This window comes from Carassius auratus, chromosome 35 (assembly GCF_003368295.1).
Source record: "Carassius auratus strain Wakin chromosome 35, ASM336829v1, whole genome shotgun sequence".
NCBI lineage: Eukaryota > Metazoa > Chordata > Actinopteri > Cypriniformes > Cyprinidae > Carassius > Carassius auratus.
This window is the reverse complement of record NC_039277.1, coordinates 14437868-14454601: the sequence shown is the minus strand read 5'-3', so window position 1 is coordinate 14454601 and position 16734 is coordinate 14437868. Positions and strand designations below refer to the sequence as shown.

General features: G+C 37.1%; 1 pseudogene; it reads left to right on the top strand.

The window, feature by feature from the left end:
• Window positions 1–5557: 5557 nt before the first annotated feature.
• Window positions 5558–6616, top strand: LOC113054837 (trace amine-associated receptor 13c-like; annotated as a pseudogene).
• Window positions 6617–16734: the final 10118 nt, after the last annotated feature.

The window sequence follows — 16734 nt, the reverse complement described above, 5'->3', positions numbered from 1 at the left end:
AAATATAACTATAATATTAAAATGCATAGAGTTTATTTTATAACATATGTTATATGTTAAGTTGTGATGCATTAGCTTATTAGGAAAATGTAATCATAAATACTTTTAATCTAATGGAATAAATGATAAAGACAGAAATTCTGTATTAGGCTTCACTTTTATCAGTCATGCTGAATCTGTGCTGATATATCAATAACAGACAAAAACAGGACAGTCAATTATAACTTTGTGTAAGTGTCATGTGTATTATTGTGGTGGTTCATCACAAAAAGATTAATTAAAATGGTTTACAGCACACCTCATATTAAATTATCTGAAACAAAATAACTTCAGATTCATCCAAAAAGCATTTAAAGGGTGGAGCTACACACACAGATAAATAACAATATTACATATTTTATTCTAACGTTTCAAGTAAATTGAAGTTATGTTCAATTTTTCATTTAAACTAATCTGAATAAATTAATGCTGTAAGTGTTTAACATCACCCCATGTAGGCCTTTTTTTTTCTTTTTCTTTTTTGATCCAAACAAAGGCTGAAATTAATCCATTTTTTCTTTTTCTAATCAAATGCTTTGACTAATTAAATAGTTTTGACCGCTAATACACTTTTCCTTTTCCTTTTATTTATCATTTAATTTTGTATGCCACTTTTGGATTATTTTAGTAGACTGGTGGTCCCACTTTACATTGTGGCTCTAATACCTGTGTGCTTACATATTAACTAGATGTGTACATATGTTACCACAGTGTAAGTGGTTGGTTTCCAGAATGTTACACTACATATTAAGCGGACAGCTGCTGAGGAGTTACACTGGTACTACAATGGTGCACCTACTCCACCAACTTGAGATCCAACTTGAGATACTTTTACATATCCCTAAACCTACCCATCTACACCCACTAGATCAAACGGTTCTGATTGCTCTTATACTCTTATTGCTCTTGTTTGTTGTTACAACGTGTATATATATATATATATATATATATATATATATATATATATATATATATATATATATATATATATATATATATATATATATGTCCTGTTACAAATTTTTAATAACACAAACCATTCGGAGGGTTGTTACATGTGTGGAGTTACAGAAATATTACATATGTAGATACTTTGTATCAATTTGTACTTACACTGTGACTACATACTACATACACTTCTAGTTATATGTAAGTACATAGGTATTATAGGGTCGCTTAATATGAAGTGAGACTGTTGCATCAGATTGTTGTGTGTGTTTGAAGAAGGTTTCTTTTGAACCTTTAATGAATGATTGATACACTTGAGGATCATCTCTGCATGCACAGGTAGCACAGGTCTTAACAGCATCCTCAGGTGCACATTTCATAAATAACAAATTACGATGTCCATAACAGGACTTCAGAGTTTACTGTAAATAACATTTCAACCCATGGACTACAGGAAATATTTGCAGTGTTTCCATTTGCATCTACAGTTTATTTACATGAGATAATCAAATTACACAACTTTTAATTAAGGAGAGAGAGAGAGAGAGAGAGAGAGAGAGAGAGATGTTTTTTTTTGGGGGGGGGGGTCATTTTTTTACAACATTTATTAATATAATATAATATAATATAATATAATATAATATAATATAATATAATATAATATAATATAATAATTTATTATTAACTATAACAATGGCAGTTATTAAGTACTATTGGTTGTTATTATGCCGATTGAAATTTTAAAATGTATTAGTATATGTAGAAATGAATATTAATCTAAATTAATAAATGCTGTAAAAGTTATTAACTTATGTTTACACATTGTATTTTATTGTCAAGTCAAGTCACCTTCATTTATATAGTGCTTTTAACAGCATTAAATAGGAAAATAGTCTGTCAGTAAAGCTTAAAGACAGTTCATCATTTAATTAAATTATGTCATCATCCAGCTCAGTTCAGTTTAAATAGTATCTGTGCAATCAAGTCAACGAAAATGTTGGTAATTAAGTGTCCCCAACTAAGCAAGCCAAAGGTGACAGCAGAAAGGAACCAAAACTCCATCGGTGACAGAATGGATAAAAACCCATGGGAGAAACCAGGTTCAGTCAGGGGGCCAGTTCTCCTCTTACCGGTCAAAACCAGCAGTTCAGTTCCAGTCAGATTTTGCAGAAGAATCATCTGTTTCCTGTAGTCTTGTCCTGGTGGCCATCTAGGAGACAATGTCTTGACTGTGGATCTGGATACAGACTGGATCTGGTGGCTACAAAGACCTCGGAATAAGAGAGAAACAGAAAAATATATGCCATTCTAATGATGTAGCAAGTACATTGTGTGTTATGGGAAATGTTCCCAATTCAGGATTTTCCTTACTAATCCAGCCTAAACATCTTTTAATGTATTTGAATATTAGAAATGTGTTAGTGTGTTATGTTTAAGATTCAATTCAAGTTTTCAATTCAATTCAAGTTTATTTCTATAGCGCTTTTTACAATATAAATCGTTACAAAGCAACTTTACAGAAAATTATGTTTCTACAATATTTAGTAGTAGCTTATGGTGATGACTGTCAGTTTGTGCACGTTTGACAGGACTTTTAGAAAAAAATAATACAAGACGTAGTCAGCTAGACGATGAACATTATTAATATTATTAATTAATAATTATGATATGATGCAGTCACACATGTAGCAATAATTGTTAGTTCTACCTGTAGCTTGTTTATTGACGAAGCAGGACAACCACCGAGAAGTGCATTACAATAGTCCAGTCTAGAGGTCATAAATGCATGAACTAGCTTTTCTGCATCAGAAACAGATAACATGTTTCGTAGCTTGGCAATGTTTCTAAGATGGAAGAATGCAGTTTTTGTAACATTGGAAATATGTTTTTTTTTGGTCCCATAATTAATATCTCTGTCTTATCCAAATTGAATTGGAGAAAATTAAATTCGGACAGATTAAATAGACAGATTAAATAGATGGGTCTTTAATCTAGATTTAAACTGACAGTGTGTCTGCCTCCCGAACAATGTTAGGTATGTTGTTCCAGAGTTTGGGAGCTAATTAGGAAAAGGGCTGCCACCCCACAGTTGATTTTGATATTTGCGGTATTATCAAATTGTCAGTTTCAGAGTTTTGAGAATGCAGTGGACGTGGAGGACTATAGTGCAATAATAGCTTTTTCAAATACTGAAAATTCTGAGGTGCTCAATAATTCAGGACTTTAAAAGTAATAATCAAGATTTTAAAATCTATACAATGTTTAATAGGGAGTCAATGCAGAGTTAACAGTTAACAGTAATATGGTCATACTTCCTGGTTCTAGTAACACTAAGCGTGCAGAACAACCACCCAATAAAGCATTACAATAATCTAACCTTGAGGTCATGAATGGATGAGTTAATGTTTCTGCATTTGACATTGATAGCATTGAGGGCTCGGTTTTCGGCGACAGAGAAGACCTGCTTAATGGTCTTCTTCTGGGGAGGACTAGGCGAGCCCTTTAAAACTGTCATGCCATACTGGCACCCCCAGGAGATGCTGGAGGACTACGTAAACCTGGCTCTGAGGTTGAGTGGCTCAGGAAGTTCCTTGCGAGGCGACAGGGCTCACTTCTGGCTTTAACAAAGTGGCCGAGTCCCCTGATGTTCCCTGCGAGGCAGGGCTCGCTTCAGGCTTTCACGAAGCGGCCGAACCCGCAGATGTGCCCTGTGAGGTGGTAGGGTAAGCGTCTGGTTTTCATGAAGAGGCCAACCCCGTGGATGTTCCCTGCGAGAGAACATTGGGGAGATGGTGAGCTTGACACTGGGTCAGGAATGGAACTGGCGAGATTCTCCTGAGATTCACTCCACAAAGGCAGCGTAATTCGCATAAGGACTATCTTGGATTGACAGTGCTCTGCACGAGATGTATAAACTGGCAGCTAATTAGAGCAGCGAGGACCAGGAACACTCTATTTCCCTTCTCCAGCAGGAGGAGGGGGTATTCCGGATGGGAGAGGTGATCCATAGAAACATACAATGGAAACAAAAAGCACCGTGCAGAAAAATAATGGAAAAATAAAAGGAATATACTGTTTTGGTCTGGTTTTCTGTCATGATCGCTGCTATAAGGAAGATAGAGCCATGGAATACATTTTTTTGTGCAATGTGATGCAAGGCGCAGCGCAAGTGTGTTTGCTAGTTTCAGTCCAGTGCTACGTTGTTTAATTAGCAAAAGCATTTGCACTAATTTTTGCGTACTGGGCTAAAAAAGAGGTGTGTTCAGGTGCATTGCTGGTGCATTGCTATTTCAAGGAGCTGGAAATAGACTCAATAGCTCAAACCTGGTCTAAAGTCTGGCGCAATGGCACACGCTGCTTATTAAACACAGGGATGCACAGCAGCACACAGACATGGCAAATATAAAAAATGTAAGGATTGCAATGCATAAGATTTTTTTTGTTGGCTAATTAAATATATATATATATATATATATATATATATAAATGCCTACATGTCATAATGCATAGTCATCGCATGTATCAGAATTAGGCTATTTGCACACACATGAGCAGCTCCATTTCATCTCGAAGACAAGTTCTGTATTCGCACTTGCCAAATTCCGCCGTGTAAATAGCAAATTCGTCATGGCACGAGCGCAACTGGCTCTTAAAGGGAATGGAAGATGAGACTTTGATTGGTTTATTGCACGTTACGCCCAAAAAACACCCATTACTCATTAAGAGAATAGGGACAACCCGTTTAGATCAAGCGCCCGGGCACCCCAACCATAAAGTGGGAGCTAAATGTCATTTCCATCTTGAGAACTATATACAGCCACAAATAATTGTTTATTACACTTTCTTTGCCAATATCATGGACCATGATTATATCAACATCATATGGCCGTTGAGTTTAGTTTGGGCTTCTCCTCCGTGCATCTTTTAAATGTTGTCAAATAATCTTGCACACATCCATACTGATTTTCTTCATTAGTAATGTGCAATTATCTACCTCACTTTATTTCCACAATCTTTATCAAAGGTATTGTTACCAAGGATTGCTATCTGCACCCATGACATGGGGCCCTATGCAACCACATTGCATTAATTACTTTTGGTACTTTACTTTCTCAAATATATGTTAAATTCAAAACAAATGCAGACATTGAGTTTGCTGCATTCTTGGGAACCAGATTTCTGAAAACACCACATACTCAGCTTCTTGCGTAAACAAAGTGCTGTGCTTTGCTTAGGGACTTGCAGCATGACAGAATAAATATATATTTAATTAAATTGTAAAGCAAAATGTTAGAGACCTTTTGGTAAAAAAATTATAAATATATTTGGTTCATTATGAAATTGTGATGGAACAGATTAGACTATTGAGGGTCACCCATCTAGATAATTAATGGGAAAATAATAATTACAAAAAATGTATAGCAGGAATACTTTAATGGTCCTAAATAAGGTGTTCAAAGATCACATCAGTCACATTAAAGTTGAAAGTGTTGGAGGAAAATAATGTTGTTATGCAGCATCAGTGTGGGCGGTTGATGGGTTGGTCAGTGTGATCACTGACACTTTATAAATGAACGGACAGTAATGAGAGAAGAACAAACTCATAACAGTAGGAGACTCACACATGGTCTATGAGACAGAGGATCATGAGATTCAATACTGCTTTCCTGCCATCAACTCATCATGTATCAAGGGAAAACACTCCAGACACGAATCCAATATCATGTATATGTTTTTTTCATTGCTGTCAGCATGGACTATATTTCTGAACCTGCTGGTGATCATCTCCATCTCTCACTTCAAGAAGCTTCACACTCCAACCAACCTGCTCATCCTCTCTCTTGCTGTTGCCGACATGCTTGTTGGACTTGTGATGCCCATAGAGGCCATAAAGCTGATTGAGATGTGTTGGTACTTTGGAGACACTTTCTGTGGACTCTATTCAATATTTTTTGCGATGCTTCTCACAGCATCTCTTAGTAATTTAGTTTTAATTGCTGTTGATCGTTATGTGGCTGTTTGTCACCCTTTACAGTACCCACAGAAAATAACCATGACTAAAACAATAATAAGCATCTGTCTGAGCTGGGTCTTCTCCTCAACTTATAGCACTGCCTTTGCAATTAATAATGGTTATTTTGACTTTTCACGCACAACAAATACGTGTTATGGAGAGTGTTCTGTTATGATGGGTTTTGCTTGGAGTGTCACTGATCTGATCATGTGTTTAATTTTTCCTTGTATCCTGATCATATCTTTATATTTGAGAATTTTCTATGTTGTACATCAGCAAGTGAATGTTATAAACACCATGATGAAGGGTGGCAAATGCATAAATGAAGGTTCAGTGAGAAGGAAATCTGAGAGCAAAGCTGCTCTGACATTAGGAATCATTGTCACAGTTTATCTGCTTTGTTGGATTCCATACTATATCTGTTCCATATCGGCAGTTTCTTCCACAACCATTAATTTTTTGATGTGGGTCGTGTATATTAACTCAGGTCTGAATCCTATGGTCTATGCTTTATTTTATCCCTGGTTTAAAAAGACAGTTAAACTAATCTTAACTCTGAAAATATTTCAGCCAGCATCTTCTCTGGTTAATATTTTTACAGAACAGCAATTGTAATTAAACTGATAAAGCCATCATTCTGAGAACAATTTCACAAAAACTATAATTGCCAAAAAAATCATAAAGTTAAATAATCATAATAGGCATAATTTAAACTCCATGCATTTTAATATTATAGCTTGTTTTATTGAATGTCATTGCTTTTTAACAGTTGCCGGTTTTGTCAGAATTTAACAATTAAGTAAATTTATTTTCACACAGTAAGTTTAAGTGACAAAATGTTCAGTTGTGATGCAATAGCTTATTAGGAACATTTTATCACAAATCTTCAATCTAATGGAATAAATTTGATAAAGACAGATATTATGTACTTTATGCTTCACTTTTATCAGTCATGCTGAATCTGTGTTGATATCAAAAACATAATGAAAAAAAGACAGTCAATTAAAACTCTGTGTAAGTGTCATGTCTATTATTGTTGTGGTTCGTCACAAAAAGAAAAATTAAATGGCTTACAGCCTGCTAAGATTAAATCATCTCAAAGCAACTTCAGATTCACCCAAAAGTCATTTAAAGTGTGGGGCTACACACAAAGGTAAATAACAATATTACATATTTTATTCCAACTTTTCAATTAAGCTGAACTAATGTTTAATGTTTCATATAAACTGATGTGAATAAATTAATGTTGTAACTGCGCAACATCACCTCATGTAGGCCGAATTTTTATGATTCAAACAAAGGCTAAAAATTCATGCAAACCATTTTTTTTAATCAAATGCTTTGACTAATTATATAGTTTTGACAATATACTTTTCCTTTTATTTATTATTTCATTTTGAAAGCTACTTTTGGATTATTTTACTGGACTGGTGGTTACAATTTAAACTGTGGCTCTAATATATATAAACAGCACATAATTACAAATATGATCACCAAGCATATGCACAACAACAAGAGACATTTATTGAATATCCTCAGACACATAAACAAACAACATCAACATCAGACTACTTAAAAGTACAATTTATACCAACCATAGGTTTAAAACAATTTGGTTATTTTAAAAACAGACAACAATATATGGCATCTATTTCCAAGACTTTCATGCGTTGTTTAAATTCACTCAAATAAATCAGAGTTCGCAATTGCAATTCAGACTAGAATGTGTTCCAGGTGGACGGGGCTGCATAACTAAAAGCCTTCTTACCAAGCTCTGTACGAACTGTAGGTACAGATAACATTTTGAGTAAAGCATAATAGTTTTCTCAACATTCAAAACTAGATTAAGCCGATACAGTTGTATATGAACAAGGTTAAAAACAGATTTAGAAATAAGAAAAAGCTTGGTGTAAAGTCGCAGCCTCACAATTAATAATTGTATCGTCAGCATAAAAATGGAAATGAGCCTGAGAAATGCAGTCACACAAGTTATTAATATAAAGAGTAAATAAAATTGGCCTAAGACTGATCCTTGCGGTACACCACAAGGTACACTCAGAGTTTCTGATTTGGAATTGTCAAAATAAACACACTGAGTTCTATCTGCCAATTATTTAGTAAACCAATCAACAATATGGTCAGGAAAACCAACATTTTGTAGCTCTTCCAAAAAAATGTAAAGGTTCACTGTATCAAATGCTTTGGCTAAATCTATAAAAATAGCTACACAAGTGTTCATGCAGTTCTACCAGAAAGACTCGGGAGATAAAATGTACAAAGCATACATTGACAACACAGCAAGCATTATTATACATTTCTTTGGCGGAAGGCCCCGTCCATAGTTCATAATCCGAGGGTAGCGGACCAGCATTTCCTGCCTGAAGAAGAAGGCAGGGGCACAGCCGAACCCCCTGGAAGGTAAGGACAGGACCATCCTGGTGGTGGTGGGGAGGGTGGAGGTTATCGCGTCGGCATGTGCGAACTCAAACGTGTAAGTATCAATCTTATTTACTGAAGTATGAAAGACGTGATTGGATAATGATTTATTTTATTTTTTAATTAAATATACCACCAGTAACACCACCACCAGTAATTGCATGAAAATTTACCTGATTTGTTACTGGAGAGCTTGCTGAGCTTCGAGTATGTCTTTTTTTTTTTTTTTTCTCAGGTCTGATGTATGATTCAAATACTGAGGAAGACCATCTGCCTATGATCTTAATAGCTGACGTAGAGATTCCTCGTTCAGCTGCTGTAGTAGCTGCCCAATTCTGAATGAATGGCCGGTATAGAGAGAGGGGGATAGACTGCAGCTTTTGATAACAGTGGTTAAGTGAGTTCTAAAACGAGCCTTGGAAAGGGGTGCTCCGTTAGGTAAAATAAAGAGCGGTGCGTTTATCGGATTATATCTTGAAGGGATTTAGTTTATACAGTAGAGGAGATGGGCCACGATAGGCCAGAGCAGAGATGAGGGCCATGATAGGCCAGAGCAGAGATGGGGGCCGCGATAGGCCAGAGCAGAGATGGGGGCCGCGATAGGCCAGAGCAGAGATGGGGGCCACGATAGGTTGGAGCAGAGATGGGGGCCACAATAGGCCGGAGCAGTGATGGGGGCCACAATAGGCCAGAGCAGTAATATGGGCCACGAGAGGACGCAGTGGGAACAGCCCCGGCGGGCCACAGAAGATGGAACAACCCCAATAGGCTTTAGGAAAAGCCTAGCTAGGCCGAGAAAACCATCACTGGCCAATTTTTCGAAGGACATTAAGGTCAAATGAACAAAAGCTGCTTTAGGGTGAGTAATGTGAAGCCTCGTTAGGCCATGTAAAGTGAGGCCCGATGAACTGTGATGTGAAAGCCTTGTGTGTACAGTCGTGGCCAATAGTCCTGAGAATCACACGAACACTAGCCCTCAAAAAGTTTGCTGCTAAACTGCTTTTAGATCCTTGTTTCAGTTGTTTCTGTGATGTACTGAAATATAAATTACAAGCACTTCATACGTTTCAAAGGCCTTTATCGACAATTACATGACATTTATGCAAAGAGTCAGTATTTGCAGTGTTGGCCCTTCTTTTCAGGACCTCTGCAATTCGACTGGGCATGATCTCAATCAACTTCTGGGCTAAATCCTGACTGATAGCAACCCATTCTTTCATAATCACTTCTTGGAGTTTGTAATTGGAACAACTTGCCCGATAGACCACGTGGTAGGAGTTATGCAAGGTGCCACAACAGTGCGTGTAATGTGAAGGCCGCAACAGCCAAGTAATACTGAAGTCAATGGTATGAGAGACAGAATGAACTAACACCGGTAGATGCGCCTTCATTGTAGCTTAAAGTCCGCATAAAATCGAAATTTAGCACATATTGCTAATCTTGATGTAAACAATTAATCATTGTTTGTCTTCGTAATCTTTAATCGAAATCTGAACATTTCCACTCTGTAATGCATAGTTTTTCTGTTGACGCCAGTTTGACAGCATGTGCAGAACATCCATATAACACACCCCTCCAGCCATTAGTTTGCTATGAGTGAGACAGAGACCAGAGCGTGAACAAAACCATATAATTAATATTCGGTTTAAACTGGAGATATGTCACCACTCTGAAATAAAGTCAGCAGCAACTTCCGTGTCACGTGGACTTTAAGATGCCTGCTGAGCATTGAGCTGAATCTTACCTATAACTCAAATGAAAGGGTCCATATATACATCAGCTTGATAGATCCAGTGTTCATAATAGCGCTAGTCCGAGAGTAAGCCGTGTAAAGATGAGGTGAGAGCAACGGTTCTCTGCATCTGAAGCCATAGAATCCCATTCCAGTACGAAGCATTCAGGAATAGGCGCAAATGAAACAATGACTGAAAAACAGAGATTAAAGCATAGGATTAAGACAACAAATATCTTACATTTACATTTAATCATTTAGCAGACGCTTTTATCCAAAGCGACTTACAAATGAGAACAATAGAAGCAGTCAGGTCAACAAGAGAACAACAACAGTATACAAGTGCCATGACAAGTCTCAGTTAGTCTAGTATAGAACGCACAGCCAAGGTTTTTTTTTTATTTTTATTTTTTATTTTTTGATCTTAAACAATCGATCGTAAGTGTTCTAGACAAAGAGTATTTTTTTACAGAAATTAATACGAACAACAATCTTTATCATTATAAAATATTGTGGCTTTTATTACAAGCCTTAAAATGCCGCATTACGAAGGAGTTATTCAAAACATTGCATGCAATATGTGACGTGAAGTGAAAAGTGACGTGACATTCAGCTAAGTATGGTGACCCATACTCAGAATTTGTGCTCTGCATTTAACCCATCCGAAGTGCACACACACAGAGCAGTGAACACACACACACACACACACACACACACACACTGTGGACACACACCCGGAGCAGTGGGCAGCCATTTTTATGCTTCTGCGCCCAGGGAGCAGTTGGGGGTTCGATGCCTTGCTCAAGGGCACCTAAGTCATGGTATTGAAGGTGGAGAGAGAACTGTACATGCACTCCCCCCACCTACAATTCCTGCCGGCCCGGGACTCAAGCTCACAACCTTTCGATTGGGAGTCCGACTCTCTAACCATTAGGCCATGACTTCCCAATATGATCAACATCTTAATTATGCAGTGCGAGTCTGCTAGATAAGCACGAAACGGCCAGTGCTTTATCTTGAACGTATGAGTATAAAACCTTGCAGAATAAAAAATTAATGCCCGGCGCCACAAGTGCATAGAACAAAAATGATACTTATAATGCTGTAGACTGATGAAGTGATGGAGGCGAGATGCCAAAAGAACCTTGATTCAGTCTGCTGGTCCAGAGAGACTTAATTTGTGCAGGTTCACATGAGCGTACAGATGAAAATATTTGTTGATTGAGACCAAAGTCCTTTCAGGTGTTGAGACCCAAGCAGCACTGACGCGACATCTCGGAAAGCCAAAACCGAGTTTTTTTTTTTTTTTTTTTTTGCTGCTGCAGGTTGCTATTCCTGTCCGGGGTTTGAGGTGACCCCAATAATGTCATATTTAGCCCCTAGAATATGAATTCTACCGGGAAACCACTTTTGAACGCGATTGGGCTAGTTTTTAGTAGTGATTGGCGGTTTTGAGAAAACCTGGCAACCCTGGAAAGCACACGGAACTCCGCCAATGTTTCACATCCTCTGCCAAGAAAGCCGAAAGCCTGTATATCATCCAACAAGAATGAACACAGATAGTCACCGTGACATCGAGCAAAGCCAACGATCCCGTGTGCATCTTGAGAGGAACGTCCAACTTGCGATAGTTTGCAGGACACAAACTTAACTATAGCAAGTAAATCAATAAACGCGCCAGCTTGAGCAAGGAACAATCGCGTCGGCATCTGCGAACTCAAACATGTGTAAGTACCAATCTTATATACTGAAGTATAAAGACGTGATTGGATAATGATGAAGGTAATTAGTGATGAAGTAACTGAGTCTTCCTGGCAGAACTTAGGCTAAAGCTTTCATTTCATTGCCTCAATAATGTCATTAATGACCTTCATTGCAGCAGTAGTAGTACTACGCTGCCTTCAAAACCCTGACTGTATGTCAGACAAAATATGATTGGAAACCAAATACTCTTTTAACTGATCAACAACCAATGTTTCTAACACTTTAGCTAAATCAGTAATTTGGAAATTGGTCTATATTTATCCAAAGACAAGGAATCTCCTCCTTTTAAAAGAGGGAGTGCATATGCCAATTTCCGAATTCTTGGTATCTCATTGTTGACTAGGATTTGATTCAAAACAATTTATATTGGTTCAGCAATAAAATAAGCATTTATTCACAAAAAAAATAAGGCTCTAAAGTATCAGGGCCAGGAGATTTACTATGGTCCAAAGCAATAAGAGCTGTTTTCACATCAGCAACAGAGAAAGGCTAAGAGTTGACGTTCAAAAAAGGAACCTGCTTAGAAAAAAAGTGCTTATTAAAGCACTCTTAAATTGCAGACTTTTCTGATATGACTGTTTTATCCTTAATAATACATGGAGGTAATTAATTATGACAATTTGAGGTACACACCGTTTTCAGGACTTTCCAGAATTTACAGGGATTGTTTAGGTTTTCCGTTGTGGCTGCTAAATAAAAATCAGATTATGCCTTTTTAATAAGAAATGCACAATGATTATGCAACTGTCTAAAACTGAGCTAGTCTAAATTTGTCCCAGACTGCCTGGCTTTAGCCCAGGCTTGGTTCCTCTGCTAAAGAAGATTAGCCAGCTCCGGGGTAAACCACGCATTTTCACGTCCCTTTACTCTTAACCTCTGAAAGGGAGCATGCTTGTCCACAATACTAATAATACCTTCATAAAAATATTTCCAAGCTAGCTCCACCTTTATCTATAAGTGCAATTCTGTCCCAGTCAAAGCAAGACAAATCATGCAAAAATGCTTGCTCACAGAAGTACCTCAAACTTATTTTAAAAATTATTCTAGGTTAAGTCTTAGGCAATTTTGTATTTTTTTACTGCTGCAAAGACACTGCTGCATCATTTACAGTGATATTGTTGACTTTGCAAATGATTGCACAGACACCAGTGTTGTTTTTGCCAGCCCTTTTAGTTTTAGTCTTAGTCTTAGTCAGAGGTGTAGTGGTAAAAAAAGAGGTGGATAAATTACAAATTCTGGGTGACCACATCGTGGTCACAGTAAGGTGGGCCGCTGCCTACCGCTGTATGTGTATCCTGATGACATCGCTATAGGCTATCATTTGATATTACTACCAAGGGTATCACTGGTTGTTCCCTCATATAGGTCACACAATCACTATTCAATTCATACATTAATCTAAGTTATTGTTAAAGAGACTCAAGAAGGAATAATAAGGTTGAAATCTATAAAGTTTACTAAATGATAAAACAGAGAGAAATTTTTTTTAAAAAAGAGGAATAGAGAGGGAGGCTTATATCCAGGGGTTCCAATGCAATGCACTTGTAAGCAATGATTAGGGATTTTGGATTATTTTCATAGTCGATTAATCTGTTGAATATTTTCTCAATTAATCGGTTAGTTGTTTGGTCTATAATATGTCATAAAAATGTGGATCAGTGTTTCCCCAAAAGCCCAGTAATGGTCCTCAAATGATTCGTTTTGTCCACAACTCAAAGATATTCAGTTGACTGTCACAGAGGAGAGAAAACAGTAGAACATATTCACATTTAACAAGCTGGAATCAAATATTTTTTTTTTCACTTTTGTCTTTCATATATTTTATCAATGACACAGACTGCAATGACACAGACAACTTCATTGCAAAAGGACATCCTTTTGATCACGTCATTCACGTGAGATGATTGACAGCTTTACAAACTAATGATATCACACTGATGTCATAGCTGACGCGAATCAATACGAGAGTAATCGTTAGCTCTGTTAGCTGTTTTAGTTCTTCAGATCGCATAAATCAGTGTAAAATTAATAGAAATGTTATTCTATATGACGAAATATTTTACAAACAAACAGTCATAAAATTATTATCTATTCAAATGTGCGCACCATTGGGATATAGCCCTGGCGGATCGTGGATATTGTATGTATACGAACACAAATAAACCGGAGATGAAATGAATGGCTGCTGTATGAGTGATGATTTCTATTCAAAATAACGATAATAAGTTTTTATTATTATTATTAATTGCCGGATATCCATTTTTGAATCTTGATGCAGTCTGTTGCGTGTTGTTCATTTTGAACGAATCTTTAATATGACTCAGGACTACCGAGTGATTCATTCATTTTGTGTTGACCGCACATGCGCATTACACACCATATGGGTTCTGAACTTTTACTGTCTATGGTTCTGAATCGACAAGTGAGGTCCGGGTCTTTTATTCTTCCTGTCAGTCCCATAGAGATGGGAAGAGAAAAGATTAGTTCATTTTACTGAACGAGATTTAAAGATCCGAGTCAGTAAAATGATCCAAACTTCCCACTACTACTGGCAACACCGCAAGCATTGGTCAACACTGACAAGTTGCAGCACAATATGAAAGACTTCATCTTTAACAACAAACAACCTACAGTATGAAACTAATAATGAACAATATGAAACCGAAACGATTTAGATTTAGACCTCAATTTAGAGGTGGATAAACGCACTTTGGAGGTGGGTAAACGCAATTTCCGAATTTTGGGAGGTGCGTAAACGGCGTTTACGTGCGTTTAGTCCCCACTACATCCCTGGTCTTAGTCTTTTGGACGAAAATGCTTTTTAGTTTTAGTCACATTTTAGTCACTTATAAACGTGATAGTTTTAGTCAAGTTTTAGTCGTCGAAAACACAAAAAGGTTTTAGTCAAGTTTTAGTCGACGAAAACACAAAAAGGTTTTAGTCAAGTTTTAGTCGACGAAAACGCAAAAAGGTTTTAGTCAAGTTTTAGCCAATTTTATTAAAACAAAAACAAAAAGTAGTCTTTAAAGAGCCACACAGATGGGAAATCAAAAATTACCTGTATTACAATGTATGATGTAGCTGTCCATCAGTGTAAACAATGTGCAAAGTAATTAAACCAAAAAGTACACGATTTATAAAGTTATTGGCTTCTAAAGTAAGGAGTCGACTCTGAATCACTGAAACAAGTCGTTATAGATTTCAAATCTTTTGCCCATCCCTATGTACGTCACTAGAACACTTTGCATAATAATCTCTGCCTACCGTCTTGGGAGAAACGGAACTCTGACCTGCCCCACCCCCCCACACAGACGCTCTGGTTGGTGTGATAGCATCATGTCGAGGAGACAGTGTGTTTTTAATTGTAAAGGCAAGTTTGTTTTATTTTCACTGCCAAAGAATGAAGATCAGAAGAACCAATGGCTAAAATTCATTTTTACCACAATACCAGAGCAGTACAACAAATCCCTTTTGTTGGGTTCACAACATTTCACTGATGACTGCTCTTCTAATCTCAGTTAATACAAGGTGGGGTTTTCAAAGCGTTTGGCCATAAAAGAGGGTTCATTACCAACTTTATTTAGAACAACGAGCATCTCCGAATCACAACACGAAGTATGATTATGAAGTTATGTGTCTGTTTTCTCCCGAGCGTCTTATCAGTATGTGTGCTGTCTGCAGCCTGTCTGAGCTGATCTTCATTTACAAACACGTCATTAAAATGAAGTGTAACTCTGTGAATACTCAACGAAGAGACATGAGAGAGATATCTATAGAAAGCTTGACATGTCTACTTTAAAACTAAACAAGTGCTGCCGAAAACAGATATTCTGTGATAAAGTAATCCATATGAACACAACACGATGTCTGTTTTTCATGTCTCCCTTCGTTTTATCTAATGTGACCACGCCCCCGCGCTGAACGCGCTATTCAGATTCAAACTGAAGCACGCGGCTTGAATACACCCGCACAGAAGAAAAAGCAGCGATAATGTTCAAGTTTTTTATTTTACTGTTTGCTTCGCAGTGAGAGAATAAGACATAATTCACCCCAAACAGATGCTAACGCATTGTTTACCATGAAGGTGTGTGTGGAACAACCAATCAAAACTGACTATGTTAGTTGACCAATCAGAACACAGTATGCTACCGAAAGGTGGGGTAAAAGGAAACTGAATCTTTTGAACAGCTTCGCGCAAACCGTTTGGGGATCTCTGAGAATTGAGGTAATTTTAAAATGATATTTTGACAAAATGACAATGTTTTTAACCTTGGATGGATTTAAACCTAATGTACAGGACTTATAAACAGTGATAGGAAGCTTAGAATTTTCATCTTACTGGCTCTTTAACAAATTAATTTAGGTTAAAAAGTATTGGAAATGGACTTAGGTTTGACAGGTTGTAACGAGTGTTGCAATTCATAAAACAACAATTAACCTTAAAAGCTTTGCATAATAAACTTGACTTTCTCATTGATGGAGAAGCAGTGCTGCCAAGCTGTACTTCATGGTCGCATTGGGCAGAAACCTTTTATCCACATATTTCAAGTTATATTTTTTCCATGAATTGATGCTCTTCTAAAATTTCAGCACATTGTCTGTTTTCACCAGTAATCACAGTAATAAAGGAATGGTTTAAAGTTTAAACAGCAAAAAACTTTGAGCTACTACAACATTACACGCAGATAAAGTGGTAACAGTGGAATCACTGTTTTACTCCAAAAAAGCCGCGAATAAAAACATTCTTACTTTTGCAATTGTGGCTTTATTTGAGAAATTGCTAAAGTGCAATGAACAACGT